A 12,977-nucleotide genomic window follows, 5' to 3' on the forward strand; every position below is an offset into this window, starting at 1 on the left:
CAGAATGTTAGTCAATGTAAAGATACTGACCAAGGACAGGATTTTATGCATCTGTACCTAAGTGTTTTACCATTCTCAGCTTACTCTCTTTCTGTTTTGAGGTTAATTGGAACTGGCAGAAAATCGTCACAAATGAGGCGGTCATAGAGAAACACCTTTATTTAGGAAAGAATTAGTTTGTATTTTGTGGATGCTACAAGGCATTGTGCAGTTCTCTATGGACTGGATGATAAATAGCTTTTAAATTTACTGTTTTAACTGGTGCTCTCTTTGTTTCATGGTTACCATTCAAACTTTATTGGGATTTTTCTGCATACTGTTTTGAGCTTGCCATTATCATCAGATACTATCTATTAACTTCATGGGATTATACTGTAATATCTTACTTCAACCACTTTGATCTCTTCAGTTTTACAACTTAATGTAAAATTAGAACTGTGCAGTCAGATTCAATTCTTAGTGATTTTTAATGGCTGTAATGTTTTTTGCTAGTATGAGTTTTCTTCATAGTAGTCAGTATAGTGCTGTTTTGGATTTGTGACAAAAGCGGTGTTGGTAGCAGTGTAAAGCGGTGCTTTAGCTGTGTTTGAGCAGTGCCTGTCCCACCAGTGAGCAGGTTTGGGGTGAGCTTGAGGCTGGAAGGGAGGGAACAGTCAGGACAGCTGACCTCAGCTGACCAAAGGGATATCCCATGGCATATAGCGTCATGCTGAGAAATAAAATCTCAGGGAAAAAAGGAGGAAGGGGAGGATGTTTGGAGTTAACAAAGGTATTTTTCTTTCCAAATAACTGTTAGGTGAGATGAAACCCTTCTTTTCTGGATGTGGCTAAACATCTGCCTACTGCTGGGAAGCACTGAATGAATTCCTTAGTTTGCTCTGCCAGCACTCACACATTTTGCTTTACTTGTTAAACTGTCTTTATCTCAGCCCACAACTACTCTCACTTCTGCCCTTTTGATAAATTTACCTATTCCACTGTTGGGGAAGTGAGTGACTGTGTGGGACTGGGCTGTATGCCATGGATAACCTACCACACTGCTTTTTATATGATCTCTATTGTATGTACTCTATTAACCAATGCTTTTTTTTTTTTTTTTTCCCAGACTTGCTTATAATATATTTCAAAAATGCATTATTTTTTGTCTAAATGACTTCTAGAGTATTTGGAGTTTACTTTTTCTACACTGTTGAAGTGCTTTCTTTGTTCAGAATCATTCAGTAGTTGAATAACATGAATGCATTTTTCACTGTCCTGATGTATGCGCTGTGCATAATTTGTACTGGTGTTGATTGATTTTCTAATGGGTTCTTAACTCTAAGATTTTGGTACATCCTTTCCTCATCCTTTGATTTCCTATCTGTTTTGAACTTTGTTCTGAGCTGATTTCCCATGATGTGCTGCTAATTTTGTTGCTGTTGTTGCTGAACCAAATGGTACCCTGAGAGTGCAAAGGCTCTCCACAGTTCATTATCAAAGGTCAAAGAACCCAATTCATGTATGAGGATAAGGCCAATAAATTACAGCTCTTACAAGGCAATGTGGCGGCTTGTCAAGATAGGTTAATGCTAAATTGAATTGTAATGAAGTGTTTTGATTTGGGAATGGTTAAACTTTTCAATTTGATTTAAAATTCAAAATAATATTATAGAAGACATGAATGGGCTTTATCTATTTAGAGCAATGCATTTTGGAATTTGCTTTTAGCTAACAATGTTGAAAATACCTTGATCATCCTGTTTCCCTTAAAAGTAATTTCAAATTTTAAAAATAATTGAATGGAGAGACTACTGTTACTGATGAGGTTCTTACTCAGTTGGCTTATTTGTACAGTATGATATGTGGAATAATACACTTAAATACATTATTGAAATGTAGATGATAGTTCTAGCTCTGAAGTAGTATGATATAAATTATGTCTGACAATCTGACTCTGATGCTTTTTTGTTGATTTATTTTTTTTAAGTTAATATGAATCCAGATTAAATACTGCAAATGTATTACAGAAGAAATTTACTCTGCTTCTCTTTGCACTGTAGCTCGTAGAGGACACTAAAGCTCTGATATCTTGTTTAAAACAGTATTAGTACAACCTTGAAGATGATGGAAGAAACAACAACTAAAATGTTGTATGGAATTATTAGACATTTGAATACTGGACTAAACTGAGCCAGGGAGTTGGAGTATTCCAGAGAGAAAATAAACATTTTTTTTTCATTGAAGGAGAACTCCATGGTTGTACTGCTGCTTTTCAGTTTTTGTGAGTCACTGACACTATTATGTATTTTGCTCTTGTGCATACAATGAAGGAATATCCTGTCAACAGAGGGATAGAAAGAAAGTTGAAATAACCAGAAACAGACTCTTTTATTTAAAATAAATAAATAATGTGGGGTGTATTGGCACAGAGAGTTGCACCCTAATGAATGGTATAAAGCAACCATAATCATTCCTGTGGCTGATTGTTGGCTGATTTCAGATGCTGATATTCAGGACTAATCTATCATTAGTTTCACTGACTTCTGTGATCCCAATGTTTCCACTACCTCTTTACTCTTTTTTTTTTTTTTTTAATTATACTGTGGCAAATCCAACATGCTGTAGGCAAATGTATTTACAATGTTACTAGTCAGTAAACAAAGTGAGATACTATCCAAGTAAAATGTTTCTGGTCCTGACCCCTCACCTCATATTCTCATGCCAGCCTCATGTTCTAGCAGGAAGGCAGCAGGACACTTTCAGTGGAGTTCTCAGTTTCTTGAACTGACCTGAGTGGCAAAGTAATGTTTTAATATTTAATAGAAAGAGTTGCACAACTGGAGAAATAAATATATATATATTTAATGATTGGAACTGCTCTGAAGCTTCTTGTAAAGGTATTTATGGTTGGTTGCTATAATAGAATTTTAAATCTACTAGGAATTAAGACCAGTGTTCTGGACAGTAGATAGTTTCCAATGGGAAACAAAAAACTGCATAGCTTTCTCTCTCACTGCAGCTGGTTTGCAGTTAAATGTTAAAGATTTTGCATTTCATTGAAATGGAAATCTATTGCTTTCTTCAGCTAGCATTTAACACAAAATATGAAGATGATTATCAGACTGAGGATAAAATGCTGTAGTAGTCTGCAAGCACAAATGGTTCCCCAAGCAGTTGGTATTTCTGTTGAGTTAGTAGTCAGAGAAGCAATTATTAAAATGTATTTCATAGGATTTAGAGCAGATGTGCCATTGCAATGGCAGGCAGCATCTTCAATCTCTCTTGACACCTTTTGTTTCACAGCTGCAGCCTCAGGGGGATAAACTCTCCCAGCCAAGAGGTCAGCATCAAAACCACAGTCTGGGTCATAAAGAGCTACCAGCTTTTTCCCTCTTACAGAAAATACCTCACTACAGTCAAGGTTGAGGTGATAATTCTGTTAATACATGGACAGCACATAATACTTCCCCTGTCTAAAAGATCCTTGATGATGCCAAGTGGCCCCAAAATTGAAGGATTTTGGTTTGTGGTCTTTACATATGAAAGCACGACTCAAACAGGTTAAATATTAAAATTCTGTAACCACAGCTACAGTTCAGCTCCTTAGAAATACAATGCATTTATTACGTGGTCAGGTGCATTACACAACAAGTACTGGAAGATTTTTTTTTTCTTTTTTACACTCTTCATGTAATTATATCTATGTAGATTGTGTCATTTTGGAGGGAACGAGTGGTTCAGTGAGTATACTGATCAGAATGTTTTCCTTTCACTATTTTCTAAAGCTTAAGAATAATCTTATTTTCATTGAAGACTGTCTTCTCTGAATTCTTCCATGATTTTAGTCACACAGAATAGGACAATTAGAATAGTTGAGTTTGAAAGGACCTATGAAGATCCTTGAGGCCAGCTGTCTGACCATTTTAGGGCTAAGCAAAATTTAAAAAGCATAACTATGAGAGAATTATGTAAATGCCTCTTGAACACTGACAAGCCTGAACATCAACCACTTCCCTAGGAAGCCTGTACCAGTGTTTGACCACCCTCATGGAAAAGACATTTTCCCTACAATGATAGGCAACTGACTATCAACACATCTCATAATTTACTGCTAGAGCTTTCCATTGTGACAGAGGGACCAGTGGTATTCAGGCAAGCTCTCTAATATCTAGGCACAGAGAGCCAATCTCCTTATCACCAATCTCAGAAACACCCATGACATCACTGCTATCAGCCCTCTACCTCTGCACTTGTCACTGGGACATGCTGTAGAGAATGTGCTGGGCAGGCAGGAACTTACCTAGTGTGTAAGCTTTTAACGTTGACAGTGACAAATATAGTCCTGAAAGGCAGTTTTCTTCCCATCTGTCTTCAAGGAACCACAGAGGGCAGTTCCAGAATGCTAAAATGACATGAAACGACTGTGAGTCATTTATGTGTTCTTTCTTAGCGACTGCATTGATTCTGATGAAGTTACTTTCATAAGCCATAGTTACGTTTCTCTTGCTATATATTAAAAAAAGATCACTTACTGTATAACCATCCTCATATAATATGCAGAAAAGATCAATGAGCAGAAATAATGATTTTGGACTTGCACAATTGTTGAAACAAATCCACAGAGTTCCCATGGCACTAGCATTTAACATCTGTCTTTTGCAACTGCATTTTCACTTGTAGATATTTTCCCATTGGAGGCACCACAAGATTCTTTAGGAAAAATACCAGTTTCTGTGGCTTTTCTCATTTAAATGCAGAATCAGATGACATTAGGAGGAAAATAAGTCATCCCCTTACCCTAGTCTTCTTGTGACATGTCAGAAAAAGAACTTCTTTTTGGTATGTAGCCCTTTCGAACTTAAGTACGAACTTAAATAAGAATCACTGCCTAAGATACCGTCCACTTTCCACATTACATAAAGCACAAATTTTCTTGAAGAAGATGGTACTGCTGTTGAAGGCTCATATTAAAACAAAACAAAACAAAACAAAAAACCTAGTGTTTTTATGGTTTCATAACCTCAAAAGAAGGCTATAAATAAACTTTCCAATTCCCATCTCTAGAAAAGTCTAGGTCAGATCTAACCAGCTTTGAATGTGACTTTTAACTTACACATTGTGCAAAATTAAATCAAAATCAAATTGTCTGAGTTAATATGCATCATTACCCTTTTTATTTTTATTTTTTGCTTGATAGTCAGTTGACTGACTTCAGAGTGGCAGAAGAGGTTCCTGGAGAGATGCCTAGACATACTAGAATGTCCCATGGAGATCTTTGTCACCTGTTGAAGGTGTAGAGACAGGGAGCACAAACGCTGATAGCAGCTCCTCAAAATATTGGCCATATTATTCTGCTATAAATGCCCATCCAAATCTTTCATGATGGGTTTGTAATTTGTATAACTTTCTCCAAATTACATAATTTCTTTGCCGTACTAGAAGAATAGTCACAGTGGGTAGCATTCGTAGATACATGTAGAATGGTATAAAAAAAAAAAGGCTAGATGAGTTGAGGAAGTGCTTGCTACAGAGTTGTAGCAAGCAGCCTGCTGGCAAAATGGAAATACATTTCTGCGTACGTATAATAATTTCTGGATTAAAAACAAAACAAATTCTTTTCAATATAAATAATTACAATATGGTTTTAAGACACTCTAAGCGTGCAAACAACAATTGAGAAATTCAGTAATTGAAAATGAGTTAAAGATTTAAAATGTTAACAGTTTACTAGGGACACTAAAAGTGTTTTTATTACAAAAGCAAGCACTGATATCAAGTGAGATAGAAGCCATACTATAAGGCTATGTAAATGAAAAGTGCAAGGCAGATGTTGAAGACTCTTTTCGTTAAGTGGAAAAAGCACATCAGTGAAAAAATAGTTTTCAACTGCAGAATCTTCTGTGTAAGTTGCATCATTTAATCCCACGTGCACATCAGTTCTTAATGTATAAAATGAGGGTGATATTAATTCCTTTTTAAATCTTACTCTGGTGGTATTCCCAGTGAAAAATTTATCATGTCTATCATTTCCACGATAATCACAGGAGTTATTAAGGGTAACTTTTCCTTTTGTCTAGAAAAAAAAAAATCATTAAAAAGGATACCTCCAAATGAAGCTGTGTGATTCTTGTACTTTTGCCATATTTAAAGACTAGAGAACTGAGTATTTTTAGAGCTTTGATGTATATATATGAGATTTTGCTTAGTTCAGTATAGATATTGGATGAGTTTACTTACTGAACTTTTTAGAAAGCATTTGAATAAATAATTAAGTATCAAAGTTTGTGGCAGAGATTTCAGTAGTCTTCCTAAAATAAAGATTTCTTGCTAATGGTCTCGCACATTGGTCAGATAAGTGATGTAGAGCGCTCCCCAACAGAGAAAAAGAAAAAAACACAAGGATCTTGTACAGTATTGCAAGAACTTAGGCCAAATTAATACTGACACAAGATTTTTATGTTAAGAAGGGTTTCTGCTTGGATGAAATGCTGAATGGATATTGAAGAACTACAGCTGCTGTAATATGAGCCACATTATACAAGGGAAAGTATTTTAAACATTACCATATGTATTATCTATTTCTTTGTATCTGAAGTTCTGAAAACACTCACCAGTAATATTAAGGATGTCAACTGATAGCTGATTTGGATGAAAAAAGAGCTTTTTTTTTGTATCAGGAAGAAAGGAAGTGGTAGAAAATAGTTAAATAACTTGCTTTGGTGGTTAGGTTTGAGTCTAGCTGTGCTTCTGAGTAATGTGAATAATACATGATGAAGCAATATGAGGTTCAGGTACTTGCGATCACATTAACCAAGACAAGTGGACTCTGCACAGTGCCCATTCCATTGTGAGCACAGTGATGGTCCTAGCTGCAGATCACTGTCATCTCTGCACTTTTCAATTATATTTTTGTAATTTGCTTCTGCCTGTCTCCTCTTCACTGGACAATGCATTCAATTGAATTGGAGTTATAGGGTGCTTAGTGTGGTATCTCTGTCTAAGTATTGAAAATTCAGAGCAGTCTTAAATGAAGAAACTCAAGTCATTTCAAAAAGAAGAATTAAAGCTAAGGCATTTTATATGAAAAACATTGTGAATGTTTTTCATTACTCGTCTGAGGCCATGCTTTTTTTCTCATGTACTGAGCTGCTGAATACTGTTACACATGTTTCTTGAACTAAATGGATGTAAATCATGCACTAAAATCATATTAAGTGCATCAGAAACATGTATTGGATGTTATTTCTGTAGTTGCTGCATTCAGTTTATATGTATTATGCAGAGAACTTTGACACTAGACTTTGATCTTCACTAAGTGCAGCATCACCTAGGCTGCTGAATGGTTGCAAATGTTGCTCTGAGACATTCTCATACAAAATATATCTCATATCTAGAATGGCTGCAAGATGAAACTCGTGCACATGCTGAAGTGCTTACTTGGGCTTTATTGTTTCCAATTGTTTGGCTTAGAGGTTCTGAGGTTACTTGCTGAAAACAGCAGTTTTAGGAAATAAGAACCTAACTGTCTTCTGTGGCTGATGTTTATAGGAGTCACATCCAAATGCCTGAAAAAATGGCTGTACTGTCCATAGAGCTAAAATTACTGCGACTGTTTCTGCATCATTCCCTGCATGTGTGAGAATCAATGTCTGTGAGCTTCTGAAGGGAAAAACTTGTTATCTCTAGTTGACCAAACATGACTTTTGCTGTAGAAACACTAAACTCTGATGCATTAGGAATCATATGTTTTGGTCAGTTGTTATCATTTGCCTTCCTAGGTCTGATGGAGTGCATTCATTAGCTGAATTCTTCTGTTAAATAATTCCTTAAAGCATGCAATTTATGTTTTAAGTAAGAGATGTAATTAGTCCTTACACCTAGTTACTGTCAAAAACAAAGGATTTTTCCAACCTTGTCTCTTTAGTATTCAGTCAAAGTGAATTGCTCCTTTCAGTTCCCATTCATTATTATTTAACCGTTAATCTGAAAAGTTTATAGGCTCATGTTATGATGATTATTTTTTTGGTTGGTGTCCAAAGGGTCATTTTGAAAGAGGCTCATTTCAGAAGGATTGCAGAGTATGTAGATTTGCAGGAGCATTTAATGTGTTTTGCTTCCAGTCTTTCCCTCACTGGGCAACATGCCAAGAACTGTCTGAGATTTGCTTTGTAAGTACCGAATCAGTAATGCAAAGGCAGTGAATGTACATAGCTATCATACCCATCTGTCCAATATTACTACACATGGAACTGACCATATTGAACATATTGAATTAATTCCACTACAGCGTTGCCCATCAAATTACTTGACTCTTTACATCACCCTTTTTTTGCTCCCTAATGCAAAACATCCATTTTATTTGACAAACCCTTCTTTGGCTTTGGCCTAAACAGAGAATAGGGATGATCTTGGCTCACTTCACTCTAAATAATCGTTCTTTAATTACACTGGAGGTGGTATCATCTGCAGTAATTACTGAAAAGATGTCAGCTCTCAGATAATGGAGTAAAACATTAATGGAACTGAGCTGGCCCAGACATTTGCTCATAGAAACAGCCACTTATTATGCAGTGCCTTGGCATCATTCTTAACACTATGTCAGCTCTAGTTAAGGTTTCTGTTTAGTACCTGACTTAGGATCTTTGAGAGGATTCATATATCATAATCCTTTTCTTCAGAAAACAAAATAATTCATTTGCAGGTTATAAAGATACATACAGGAACTTTTCAAATTTATTAGCAGCAGCATTAAAGACATATGTATAATTTAATCTAAAAAAAATCCTTCCCTTGCTAAGAATTACTGGATTATACACTTTTAAATGAGAACAATAACTTATAAAGAGAAGTAGCACTCCCAGTTTCTTATATACATGACAAAGAAGCATCTACATTTTGGTCTAGAGGCTGAAGGAGTCTACTGGTAGATTCCTTATTATTAGGTTTTGTTTCTTTGAGAGTAGTCATATAAACATTAAATGCATAAAAGCTAAGTATAATTAAAGAATAATTAATCATATATAATAGCTTAAATATAATTAATGTACTCTCATTTATCAATTTTTAGTTATTTTTATAGTACCATTACACAGAAAACATATACATTTCCACAGAGACAACATGTAGCTATATTTCTGACATAATAATACTGGTAGTAATGGAAATGCAGTCCTGATATTTATCTCACTAACAATGGTAACTTAATTAAAATAATGAAGTCAAGGTATAGATTTACAAGAATTGGGCAAATTTCTGACAAATTATAATGAAGTATATACTGGAGAATTAAATTGTATCCAAAAATTACTTGTTTGGAGATGTAGAGTTGTGACTTTCTAAATGGGTACCTTTGATTAAATATTTTTTGGCTGTCCTGAAGTTATGAAATGCTTTGATTTTCAAGGCCCAGTAAAATTATAAGCATATAAGTATGATATACAAATATATAGCCTTCCATGCAAATGTGTATTTCATACTGTGCTTTCCTCATTCTCCTCTTATTGCAGTTATTTTAGCTATACCTTTCATAGTCAAAGAAAATTGAATCCAAGTCTGTCAATCTATAACTGACAGTTATACTTAGTGAAGCAATGTCAGCTGTTATTCAGCTAGATAGAAAATTTAATAGTATTCCAATTAAAAATAAGCCAGATGAGACCTTCAGAAACCACTTTTTATGCATCCTCTCACATATGTTACTTTTCAAATGAAAAAAACCAACATATGTGAAAAGCACTTTGATCCATATGGTATGCTCCCGTTGATATTTATTCTATTAAAAATCTCTATACTGATCAGTCAGCCTTTTGATTTATATAGTTGCTTTTTCCTCAGTGTAGAATATTAAAGACTGTTTTTCTTCCTAGATTTAGTACAATTTTCAGTGTTGAGAGGAAGTTCAAACATAAAATTTCAGATAGGGAGCAAATGGGATGAGCATAGATTTGCCCTTTTTCCCCCAGAATTTATGGTGAAACCCAGGATTGTAGTGATTTTGGGTGAGGCTTGATGTCAGTTTTCTTCCTTTTTAGGGAGAGTAGCATGCTAAAACACAAAGAGCTCAGCAGCCAGTATTTGAATGGAATAGTGTACATTCAATGAGTGCCAAATCTCTTTTTTTTCTGAGACTCTCTTTCAGTGTCCCTTCCTTCTGGAAATTGCCTTTCCTATGGACCCTTATGAAATACAAAATCTCAGATGTTATCATTATACAAAAGCTGATCTTGTTCCAGTTAAAACTTGAAATTTTTGATGTTAAAAAAATCATTTATCTTAAATATATATTTATTGATTAGATTAGTATCTAATATAGAATGTAAATGTTGGCTCTCAGGAAAATGCATTCATTATTCAGTGTTGAAATGAAGTACTTTATTTGGCAGTATTTAATATATGATTTCTTCTTCCATGACACTGTAGTGCAATCAACACAATTCCACCACCTTCTTGATTACAGCAGAATATTATGCTTCACTTGATTGTAGCTCTCTTTTTTGTTGTTGTTGAGATGCTTGTATTTTCATTTATCTATGTAAGATACAGCACAATGTATATATTTTTCTCTGCTAAATTTGAAGCATCCTATGTTCTCCATTGCCTTATTGGTGGGAGTTTTGAAACTGGAAGCTTTGACTGTGAGTTTCTCCAGCCCTTTGGCTAGAAAAGTAGCTCATCCATGTGCAGCTTTGTGTGAAATTGATAAGTAGACTTAATCAAAGCGCTCAAAAAGTCTGTTTTACTGGAGGTATCAGGACTGTGTAAGAAAAAGATTCAAAGAATTGTCCTTTAATGTTTTGGGTATGTTTTCTGCTATTGAAGCAAATCTTGTCTGGATAAGAATTCTATTGTTTTTACAAAATTCAGAAGCTTTTCCTATGTTTTTGAACATAATGCACCATATGTTTATAAACAGAGTTTCTCTTTGCTTCCACTGGAAAGTACTACTTACAAATGTCAGGTTATAGCCTGTGGGCTTTGTAAGTAAAGTTCAGGAGAAGAAAATAGAGAAACAACCTTATTAATGGAAAAAGTTAAATATATGATCTATGCTTTTCTTTTTTTTCCCTCTTTTTATTTTTTTTTTCCTTCCCCTGAAGATGGCTGGATTGCTACTAGCATCTTACTGATAATTACTTTTATTTTTGTATCTGATGTCTAGACATAACACAAGTCTGCTCCTCTTGTTAGGAATATTCCACTGTGAATGCAGTGGTCCTATTGCATATGGTATGAAAATTTATAAATGTGTGGTTTTATTATATGAAAATTGAATAATATCATTATTATGGTATATTTAAGTCCATATAGGATGCAGTGGCTTAGCCAATAGCATTAAGCAGTTTGAAGGACATAAGCAATGTATTTTAATAATAACAATTTCTGAAAGGTTGTAGTAGTATTTCTTGGTCTATGAAACATGAAGAGAAGGTATTTAGAAAATTAAGAGTTTAAGGGCAAAAGCCGTAAGGGGGTTTGCGCAATGCAGTGCTGGGGGAAAAAGATTTCAGTGCCCTGATGTTTGACCCTTAAGTTCAATGTGGTGCGTATTCTCTTTCTGATGTGGGTGTTACAAATACCACTTCTGGACTAGAGTTTATCAGCCTAAAGTTTCTTTCCTGTTGAAAAGAAGAGGATATTACAGAAAATGTTCCATGACTCTGAAAATCCTATTTTCACACCTTCATTTTGAGTGAAAGGCATGAATGAATATTTAACTTCAGCAAAAGAAATGTGTGAGTTTGACTGAATTGAAAAAGGATTCAGATTGTTGGAGAAGTGTCTGAGTGCCTTTTTGTTATTTCTTTAATATATCCATTTAAGTTGGCTTATGTTAGGACAGTATGCACTTTTTTAAAAACAATTTTTTAATGTAACGAACCTACTTAGTATTTGTTAATGAACTGGTGAAAGTTTTTATTATAGTTTCTAAGCTTTCTGTGTATTAGACTTGTAATTTAACAATGCTTAGTCAAAACTTAAATGAACACAATCATAAAATGTTAATATAAACTGCCATTAGATTCTCTTGTGGTTGGGGGGAAAAGTTATGTGTTATGGATAACTTTATATGAACAGTAATTAAAGTAAAGTGATTTATATGGTTGAAGTGAGAGATGAACAGTCTCTACAGAAAACTTGGCAGTTGAAGTCCAGTATGAAAATTCACTTTAATTTGTAAAAGGAGCATTGTTCAAAAAAGCATGTTAGCATTTCTCTGTTTGTTACATGTAATCCTGCTATACACAGTCACTGTTAGCTGTCAGACTTAAAGCTTCCTTGGCTTATTGTCCAATTGTGTGTGGTTCTCTGTGAAGAAGTAGTTTGCTTATAAAGGTGTTTTCAATTACTCATTCAACTCTTGTAGCTGTCCTAGAAAAAAAGCAAATGTTAGGAAATACGTTGAGCTACGTTAGTGTCATTTTTTTAAATGTAGGTTGCCCCAAAAGTAATGCCTCCTATTTATTTCTTTGGAAACTACAATAGACACAAAGAGCACAATAACACTATCTGATAGAGCAAATATTCAGCTACAAACCACTATTTTTCAGCTTAGTCACCAGCATGATCTATGCATTTTAGCTAGCAATCAACAAGAGCCTGCGTGTCGCACGTGTACAAATCTGCACCAGTGGAGGTGAACCACTGTCACTGTTGCCACTGCCAAAATGCACCCATTTTACGCCCACTGCCTCACTGTGCTGACATCCACTGCTCTCCATAAACATTTAGCAAGCATCGATGAATGTCAGTGAGTGCAATTTTTTTCTCCATGGAGGAATTCAGTTCCACCTGTTTGCTTCATACTCATTTCCATGTCAGATGCCATTCTGTCAGACTGTCTGTCCTCTGCTGCCATGTGTCACATGGCAACAACACACAACGGAATGTTGGTGGGAAGATTCAACCTCTTCTGCCATACCACCAACATCCGCCTCTGATGTTGTGAGCCAGTATAATAAAACAGGAGGCATTACTTGCAGAGTAGCCCTCATAATAAG

At 35.1% G+C, this 12,977-nt stretch overlaps 1 long non-coding RNA gene across 1 annotated transcript; it reads right to left on the minus strand.

Moving 5' to 3' along the window:
* On the minus strand, positions 1,946-4,360 carry LOC110402993. The gene is made up of 3 exons (XR_002441439.1): positions 4,280-4,360; positions 2,687-2,768; positions 1,946-2,316 (listed from the first exon to the last, which is right to left on the minus strand). It is a non-coding gene; the product is annotated as an uncharacterized LOC110402993 (long non-coding RNA).

Source organism: Numida meleagris, chromosome 8, assembly GCF_002078875.1.
Source record: "Numida meleagris isolate 19003 breed g44 Domestic line chromosome 8, NumMel1.0, whole genome shotgun sequence".
In the NCBI taxonomy this organism is placed as follows: Eukaryota; Metazoa; Chordata; class Aves; order Galliformes; family Numididae; genus Numida; species Numida meleagris.